An 8,772-nucleotide genomic window follows, 5' to 3' on the forward strand; every position below is an offset into this window, starting at 1 on the left:
CCACACTGCTCCAGGGCCTGTCGTGTGTGTGATTTCTCTTTCTCCCTGGCTCCTGGGTTTTTAGGAACACTGTCTGCTCTGTGGTACAGAGTCCTGATCATTCCTAACTTGTGTTCCAGTGGGTGGTGGGAGTCTTCTTCAAAACTTCTTCAAAACCATGTGGACAGCTGTCAATAAAATAAAATGTCATGTGACGCTGAGCCAGCACTTTTCAACGCATGTCTCATTTATCTGAAAGGCCAAAATAATCAACCCTCTGAGTCTCTGTTTGATTTTATATTTCAGCATAATAAAGCTATAATATCATACAAATGTTTTCTCAGCAATGTAATTAAGGGGGTCTCTTTCTGCTTAATCAGCTTGAAGACTTAATTAAAGCCTGAAGTAGTACTGTATAACATTAACAGCTGATCACCAAGCCATAGGAGGCACCTTTGTTTCAACAGGGGGAAGCAGACTGCAGGCATTGATTAAACTGAAAGAGAGACGTGCCTCTATTTGCAACAGTAATTAAATACATGCAGGTGTCAAAAGGATCACTAAGTTTGGATTATGAACAGCTGGTGGGTTTTCCTGATGTTACGTCTTCACTAGATTGTTTGCTGTCATTTACCCAGTGGCATTTCTCTGACCTCGGGTTGAGCGGCTGACCCTGTGACAACCCAGCTGTACGAGAGGAGAACAGCAGGAAGCCCATCTGACTGCTGCGATTCTCCTCTGAAAACCCCTGCGGTATAAGCTTCTTATGTAAAGCAGAAAACACTGTGTAATCTCCCTCTCTGTCACTCCCTCTCTCAGTCTGTGTTTGAGAGCTTTTGTCACTATTATTACTACTGCCAGTAGTAAACACTGTAATGGTTTGGCTTTGACTGCTGCTTGCTCAGCAAGTCAGCTAAGACTTGTTTTGTTTGTGTTCGTGGTCATGATAATCAGATTTCGAAAATACTTAACACCTAAAAGCAGCTAAAACAGTGTAACGACAGTCTTTATTTACTGTCACTCAACTTGCCTGCATCCTAACTAAGATAAAACACCAACAAGAACTTTCATTACCACAGACCCTCAGATGGAAATGTTTCATATAGCAGGAAGCGAACAGAGCGAGCTGTCTACTCCCTGCTGTTTTCATATGTTTTATTACTGCAGAATATACAGTAACAGTACAATCGTGCTTTTTGGCCAGGCTGTTTCAGACGTGTACCAGACTGGCTTACATAAACTTAATGTTTGCTATTGAGCAGGCAGATGGTGAAATGCTATATGTATATGTATTTTTTTTTCATTATTACTTTACATGCCCCGCTCTGCTGTAGCTATTTTATGGAGATTCATGCACTGAATGTCCACCTTTTTATTAGAACTCAGGTCAGAGTTCAGTACAGAGTCCCAGAACAGCAGTGATGGATGTGCTTTTCATTTCAGAAGCCTTAGAATAAAAGTTTTATTTATTATGACCACTAAGGAAACCTTGTCTTTCCAAACTTCTTTATTTCCTCTTTCAACACCTTAGTATTTCTCAAGCTCCTCGTGTTCCTCCTTCTTGACGTTACAGTATCTTGATTGCTCCATCAATCACCACTGTCATCTTCTAAAATGTGTCTTCAGTGTCTGCTTCAGGGGTGGTTCTAGGGGCGTGGCCACAGGGGCATTGGTCCTTGCTGAAATTTGATTGGCCCCCTGAAGTGCCCCTGTCCTGTCACTCGTCTGTCCTTTGCCCAAGAGTGATGATGCTGGGTGCAGTTCCATGGCTAAACACTAGGGGCACTAATGAGCCAAAAAGAAACATCCAGCATGAATAAAGCTGACAGAAGATTTACTTCTTCTCTTAAAATTTGAACAATCCTGCAGAAAAAGTCTTCCAACTCACAAATGATGGCTGGATTCTCTCACATGCTGTGTGTTTGAGAGTATTTTATCCAAGCACTGTAAAATACATGTAAAATTGGTAAGAATTTAATGCAAGCTGTTTTAAAATTACAAGTGTTTAAGCACGTGACAGGTAAAATACATATAATAGCAGCATATATGATACCATACCAAAACCAATGATTTGTGTGCAAGGATGCTGAACAAATGCTTGGCCCCTCTATGAGTTATGTGGCCCCTTGATGTCCCCTTACTCAGAAAAATCCTAGATCCGCCACTGGTCTGTTTGGTTAGTGGTGGTTTGATTGGGGGACCTTCAGTCCATATTTGATAAAAATGTTCCAGCAGCTATTTTCCAGCCACTTTGATGGTATTATGTTTTGCCTACCTGCATCTTACATCCTGTTATTTTATGCTGGACTGTCTCGGTGTGCCTGCATCTTGAACTCTGTCTGATACGGTGGACCACATCTGCTGCTCCAGTTGAAAAATACTGTTCTTGTTGCCATTTGCTTTTGTCTTACTTTAGCTACCATTCTGACACTTTAATTTGCTATTTTAGCTTTTATCTAGCTACTTTTACCTTCCATTCAGCTTGTTTTAGCTTTTAGTTACAATTCTGCTTCTTTTTGCTGTTAGTTACAATCTTAGCTACTGTTTTGCTGATTTCAGCTTTGCTACTTTTAGCATGTTTTGCAATTGTTTGTTGATGATTTGTTTATTTTATAAGCACAGAAAAGAATAGAAACAGCCTTTATTGTTCTGTGTTGGGAAATTCAGGTGTAGTAGCAGCAGCAGATACATACATCAACGCACAGAAACAGTACATGACGTTATCAATTGTAGCAATAATAATAGAATTAAAGATAGTAACAATAAAAAATAAACATATATCAAAATAAAAGCAAGAATAATCAATACTGTAACTGGCTATTAAGATGAAATTGGATAAAATGAAAAATAAGGCAAGATACTGTGCAGGAAAGTATAAATTACAGGAAAAAAACAGTCATGACGACTCATGATCCAAGGGGGTGTGCAAATTGAGCCAAATTCAGTCATTAAGCCCAGTAAAAAAATAAAAATAAAGGCAGTGGGGGGGGGCAATGTACAATTGCTACTGGTTATTATTTATGTAATGATTTAGAGGTAGAGTTGTTTGGTGTGCAAACACAAACATGGATGCTTATCGCGATTGTTGTGAACGGTGATGAGTCTAACAGCTGATGGGAGGAATGATCTGCGGTAGCGTTCCTTTGTGCATTTAGGATGCAGCAGTCTGTCACTGAAGGAGATCTACAGTTCAGCTACAGATCCATGCATGGGGTGGGAGACATTCTCTGTCACTGATGTTATTTTTGCCAGAGTTCTTCTGTCTCCCACCACCTGCACTGGGTCGAGGGAGCATCCCAGCACAGAGCTGGCCTTCCTGATGAGCTTATCTAACCGCTTCCTCTCAGCTGTTGATGCCATAAAAGATGGCTGAAGCCACAACTGTGTCAAAGGTCTTCAGGAGCGCCCCCTGTACTGGATAGCGCCCCCATAACCTGTTTTTGCTTATTTTAGCTACTGTTAGTCATAATTTTATGGTACAACTGATTTGCTAATTTTAGCCACTGTTCGGCTAATTTTAGCTTTTTGACCTGTTCTTCTGCTTTTAGCTACTAGTTTTGCAAATTTTAACCATCAGCAAACATTTTGCTAAAATTTACTTTTACCTGTTTTGCTTGTTATAAACATTAACAATTCAATTGAACATTCATCAACAAATCTCAGCGTTCACGTTTGCATTTTTTTGCTATTTGCGATTTCTGTAAATTATATTTCAAGTGATGTTTCTCAGCTCTGTTAGTATGGAAGCCCATTTCCGCCACCCTGATAAAAAAATAAAACTTGTATCTCATTATTATGACTTAGCTATCTCATAATTATGACTTAGCTATCACATTATTATGAGATACTATCTCATAATTATGAGATACAAGTTTTATTTATTTTTTTTTATCAGGGTGGCGGAAATGGTCTTCCATACTGTTAGCTCTTTTTAAAAAATGAATAGGATGTTTTTTTTTTCTCCACTCTGTTCTTGTTTGTTTTGCATCTTGTGCGTTCTTTCACGTGCTTTTCCAATATCCTCCACCATGAGTTATTTGGTTAGGGACATGTGCACTAAATTTACGCCCCTCACCCATCACTCCCAAGAGTTAATGCGTAAAAACTTTGACTTTTTTTTTTTTTTAGCTTGCCCAAATCTTAATATGAAATCTTAAATCTCAGTCACAGCCAAAACATTTTTCACACAATGACGCAACGTGACGCAAAACGCAGGCTACAACAATTTAAACCACCGTGCCAGGAAAACATGGCCGGAGCTCTGTTAAAACTCACGCTCGTGCCACGGTTGTTTGCAAGTACACTTCGCTGCAGCATGCAGCTCGGGGGCGGTGACAGACCTTTCCGTCGGTCCCATACCTTATATGGAAATGGGACTATTGCATTCCGGAAATGAAGGGGGCGCTAGTGACACTATTTTCTATTGAACACTATCAACATTAACAATATAAATTTTACAGTAAGGAATTTCTTATCTTTATTTGCACCCATCCTTTTTCTCTTTTATGCAAGTTTGTTTGTTTGTTTGTTTGAAATACGCCTTTTTGTTTGTACATTGTATCATTTTGTGTGTTCTTTGTTGTTTAATAAAAATAAATTACAGTAAGGAAATGGCTACACAACGTGTTATGTCACGTGGTATGTCCCTTTTTCTTTTTCCAATCTTTATGAAATCTTGGTTGTTTTTGGATATTAATATTATATTACAGTAACAAACTAACCTTAGCCATTAAACCTGTGAGGTTAACCTTAGGCATTAAACCTGTGAGGTTAACCTGAGGGTCTGTGTTTGGGGAGGTGGATAAAAAAAATTAATAAATAATGCTCTGAGTACTTCAACGTGAGTAGAAGAAACTCTCTAACTTCTTCCTTTCTTCTTCCTTTGCTCTCTTACTCCCGCGTCTTTAAGGAGCAACCTTCATTTCCGGAATGCAATAGTCCCATTTCCATATAAGGTATGACTGACGGAAAGGTCTGTCACCGCCCCCGAGCTGCATGCTGCAGCGAAGTGTACTTGGAGGTCTGTCACCGCCCCCGAGCTGCATGCTGCAGCGAAGTGTACCTCGTTGTTTGTGTACAGGTGTTTCTGCTCCGTGCTCGTCGCACGCGTTCATCTGTCATGGTGACGTCCCTTTTACACGCCACTGTAAACACGGTGTTCATCCGCCAATGACAGACAAAGTAGGGCAAAAGTGGCTCGCATGTTCCCACTCCGTCAACGCTGTAAATCACATATGGGATCTTCATAGTCATTTTGATATAAGAAAATTGCAAAAATAAATCAATGATACCGGATGTAAATGTAAAACAAATGGAACTGGGACAGTTTTTGTCGGTAAAAATTATTATAATAATAATAAAACTTAAGTGCCCAAACGAACAACATGTTTTCATGAATGCTTAAAGTGTACGCTGTAGAATAGAGAGGGGAAACTCGCGTGTTATTATTAATTTATTGCTATAAAGACCAGTAGTAAGTAAAAACAGCGAAAGTCAAATCGTCGCTTTCAAAACATGACGAGCGGAGGGATATAAACTCTTAACGCATGATGTCGCCAGCAGCCCTTCCTACTTCTCAGTTCACCTTTCGCCAACTCCGCGCTGACGACTTGATTGGTCGAAGAGGCGCGGACAGCTCGCTCCCATTGGCCTGCGCGCGCCGTCAATCACAAACCAATGCCACTCAGGACAGATTAGGCACCATTTGCCATAACTAAATAGTTACATTGTACATCAAGTAGGAAGAATAATTTTGATTGGTGGCCACCGCGCTCTGGCGGAGAGTGGCAGCTCGTCTCCGCAGAAACGTTTTGAACAAGCAACTAAAAGTGTGAGCGCAGTCTCATCAAACAGATGTGGATACACCGCTCGGGTAAGTCACTCCTCAACAGCTTGTGTCTGTATTTCACCCTTTTTTTTTGTGCCTCTCTTCCTGTGCTCGGGCAGTCCTGACAACTGCGTATCCAGGCGTTTGTGGTGCTGCCGTGGAGGCATTTGCATGTTTTTGTTCCTGGAGTTTTACAGTCGGAGCTCGCGTGGATACTTTTGAGGAGTTGTGCTCGCGTCCTGTCGCTGTGAAAACAGCGAGAAGACGTGGCTGTTTGTAGTTCCAGTGAACATATTTTTAGAGTCTGCCCCTGAAGCTTTCAGTTCCCGCTGACCCTTTTTCTTAAAGACCATCTCGTATCAGCCGGTGGCTTTGAGCGTGACAGTAAAAACACGCCATTAGGAGCTGTCAGAAACGATTTACAAGTGTCACACAGCTTTTGATGCCCTCTTCATTTCTGCAAACAGATTTAATCCCAGCGAAAAGCACGCTTACTTTATTATTGCCAACTTTTATTGCGCCATGACGCGTTCAGGGACACTGTGTGGAGAAAGTGAGCAGACAGGAACGTGAGGAAAGCACGCTTTTTTCATCCTTTAATAGTTTTTTTTTTAAATCAGAATCACAAGATGCTTTATTTCTCATATAGTTCCAGTGATTGTGTCTGCTGAAATGTTTTATGTCTCCTTCATGAGCCCATTTCTGACAATTGTGCTCTCATTTTGCTGTGCGTAATTGCTTCTCTCCCGGGAGAGACTGCTATCAAACTTCCAATTTCCTCCTTAAACCCGGAAACCATTTCGCTGATAGAAGTAGCCTGAATTGATGGCATCAATAAACCTCAAATAAAGCTGCTTTCAAGTCAGCATAAAGTTTGCTTCTAAAGGAAAATGTAGTTTTTTTTTTAAATCCTTTTCTTACTTTCCCCCCCAGCATCTCAGAGAGACAGGTGCCTGGGATTAGAGGGCAGCGAAGACAATGAGGAAAATGCCTCCAGAGAGAAGTCTGGCATGTCAGCAGGCAGAAGGAACAGTTATCTATTACATCATTATTCAGTGCAGCAGAGGGATGTGCTGCAGCACCGACAGATGAGTGCTTCAGCTGCACCTGCAGGTAAAGTTCAGGTTGCCAAAAAGGTGTCACCAGGTGTCAAAAGGAAGGATCTCCAGGGAGACGGTCCAGATAAAGGGTGCTGGGAAATGCTGATGAGCGCCCAACAGTTAGAAAAAGAGTAGCTCGGTCGTTCTCCGAGTCTTTTGCCCGTTGGTCACGATCTACTCGCGCTCAGGAGAACCACGAGTGTTTACTGTTATAACACAGGTGATAAGGAAACTCAGGGCTGACATGACAGATGGTGCAAACGTTAAACCAAAAATGTTTTGGATTGGAGTCATGCGTCCTTAAGTATGTCCTGCATATTTGCACTGGACCAGAAAATTAAGTGATAAATAAACCAAGAGCTGTTCAACTCATTGCAAAGTCATTAAAACCAGTCAAAAACATTCACAACATAAGAAAAAAAAATCCACATGTTTTCCATATTTAAAAGTAATGTGTTCTTTAATAATAATAATAATAATAATAATAATAATAATAATAATAATAATAATAATAATAAATAGAAAGCAAAATTCCTGACTAGATGCCAGCTACCACAAGCTTTTGTTCACTTATAGAAACCGCCACAGTGACTGAAAATAGGTCAACAATGGCAACGTCCTTAGAAACGCTACTTGGGATGGAGAAGTCTGACAAATTTAATGCACTGGTTTATGTTTATGTTCAGGTTTGTTGAGTTAAATAAGTAGATAAACAGATAAAAATACAGGTTAGGTTGAAAGGGTGAACTTAACGGTCTAGAAGTTTAGAAAAAGCCAAAAGTGCTCGACGTTATAAAGCAGGGGTGCCCAAACATTTTCCCTGAGAGGGCCCAAATGCAATAATATAAGAAATGCAAATATTTCTTAAGTAAAGTTGTTTTATCTTTTATGATTAGGCTAGCAGCCAGTGTGGTTGCCCATATTCTTTTTTTTTCAGCCCATGGACATGGAGAAAATTCGGCGTGTGCTCAGGCAAGAAAGGCTCATGGGACTTTTCATAATTTAAAATTTGAATATATGGGGTCTTATAAGGTATGCAAATCTAGATATGGACTTAAATCTAATCTAAATGTCTCTTGTAGTTACTTGAATTTTATATTTAATCTTAACAATTATAATCTAATAACCAGGACAACTGATGGTGGACCAAATCCAGTGTTTTAAAGTAACTAAGTACAAATACTTTGTTATTGTACTTAAGTAGAAATTTTGGTTATCTGTACTTGAGTAATTATTTTTCACCGTACTTTTTACTTTTACTCRTTACATTTTTACACAATTATCTGTACTTTCTACTCACTACATTTTTTAAAAAGGTAAGAAGTAGAAAGTCGTTAATCCTATTTTATTCCAAGTTGTTATTACTTAAAAAATTACTATCCTGATAAAGTGTGTCTCCTGGATAGGTGAATTTAATTGTGGTTGGATGAGAAGTATAAATATATACTATTCTGACAACATACTAGCTTGTACTCAACCCATCACAGCTGCACGCCATTAGAAAAAAACATTTTTTGGAGAAGTCACCTCCCAATAAATGTCATTTTGGAAAATCTAACTGCTCACTTTTACTCAGTACTTTTACTTTTAATACTTAAGTAGATTTTGTGTCAGAAATTTACTTTTGATATTTAAGTACAAAAAATATCAGATACTTTTAAGACTTTAACTCAACTAATATTTTTAGAGAAGACTTTAACTTTTGCCAAAGTATTTTTATGATAAGATACTTGTACTTTTACTCAAGTATCACATTGAGGTACTTTATACAAGACTGGCCAAATCAAATGGCTTGGCGGGCCAATCTTGGCCCGCAGGCCCCACTTTGGGCACCTCTGTTCTAAAGTGTTTGAATGCAAATCTTCT

The sequence above is a fragment of the Austrofundulus limnaeus genome, unplaced genomic scaffold (genome assembly GCF_001266775.1).
Source record: "Austrofundulus limnaeus strain Quisiro unplaced genomic scaffold, Austrofundulus_limnaeus-1.0 Scaffold427, whole genome shotgun sequence".
NCBI classification, from domain to species: domain Eukaryota; kingdom Metazoa; phylum Chordata; class Actinopteri; order Cyprinodontiformes; family Rivulidae; genus Austrofundulus; species Austrofundulus limnaeus.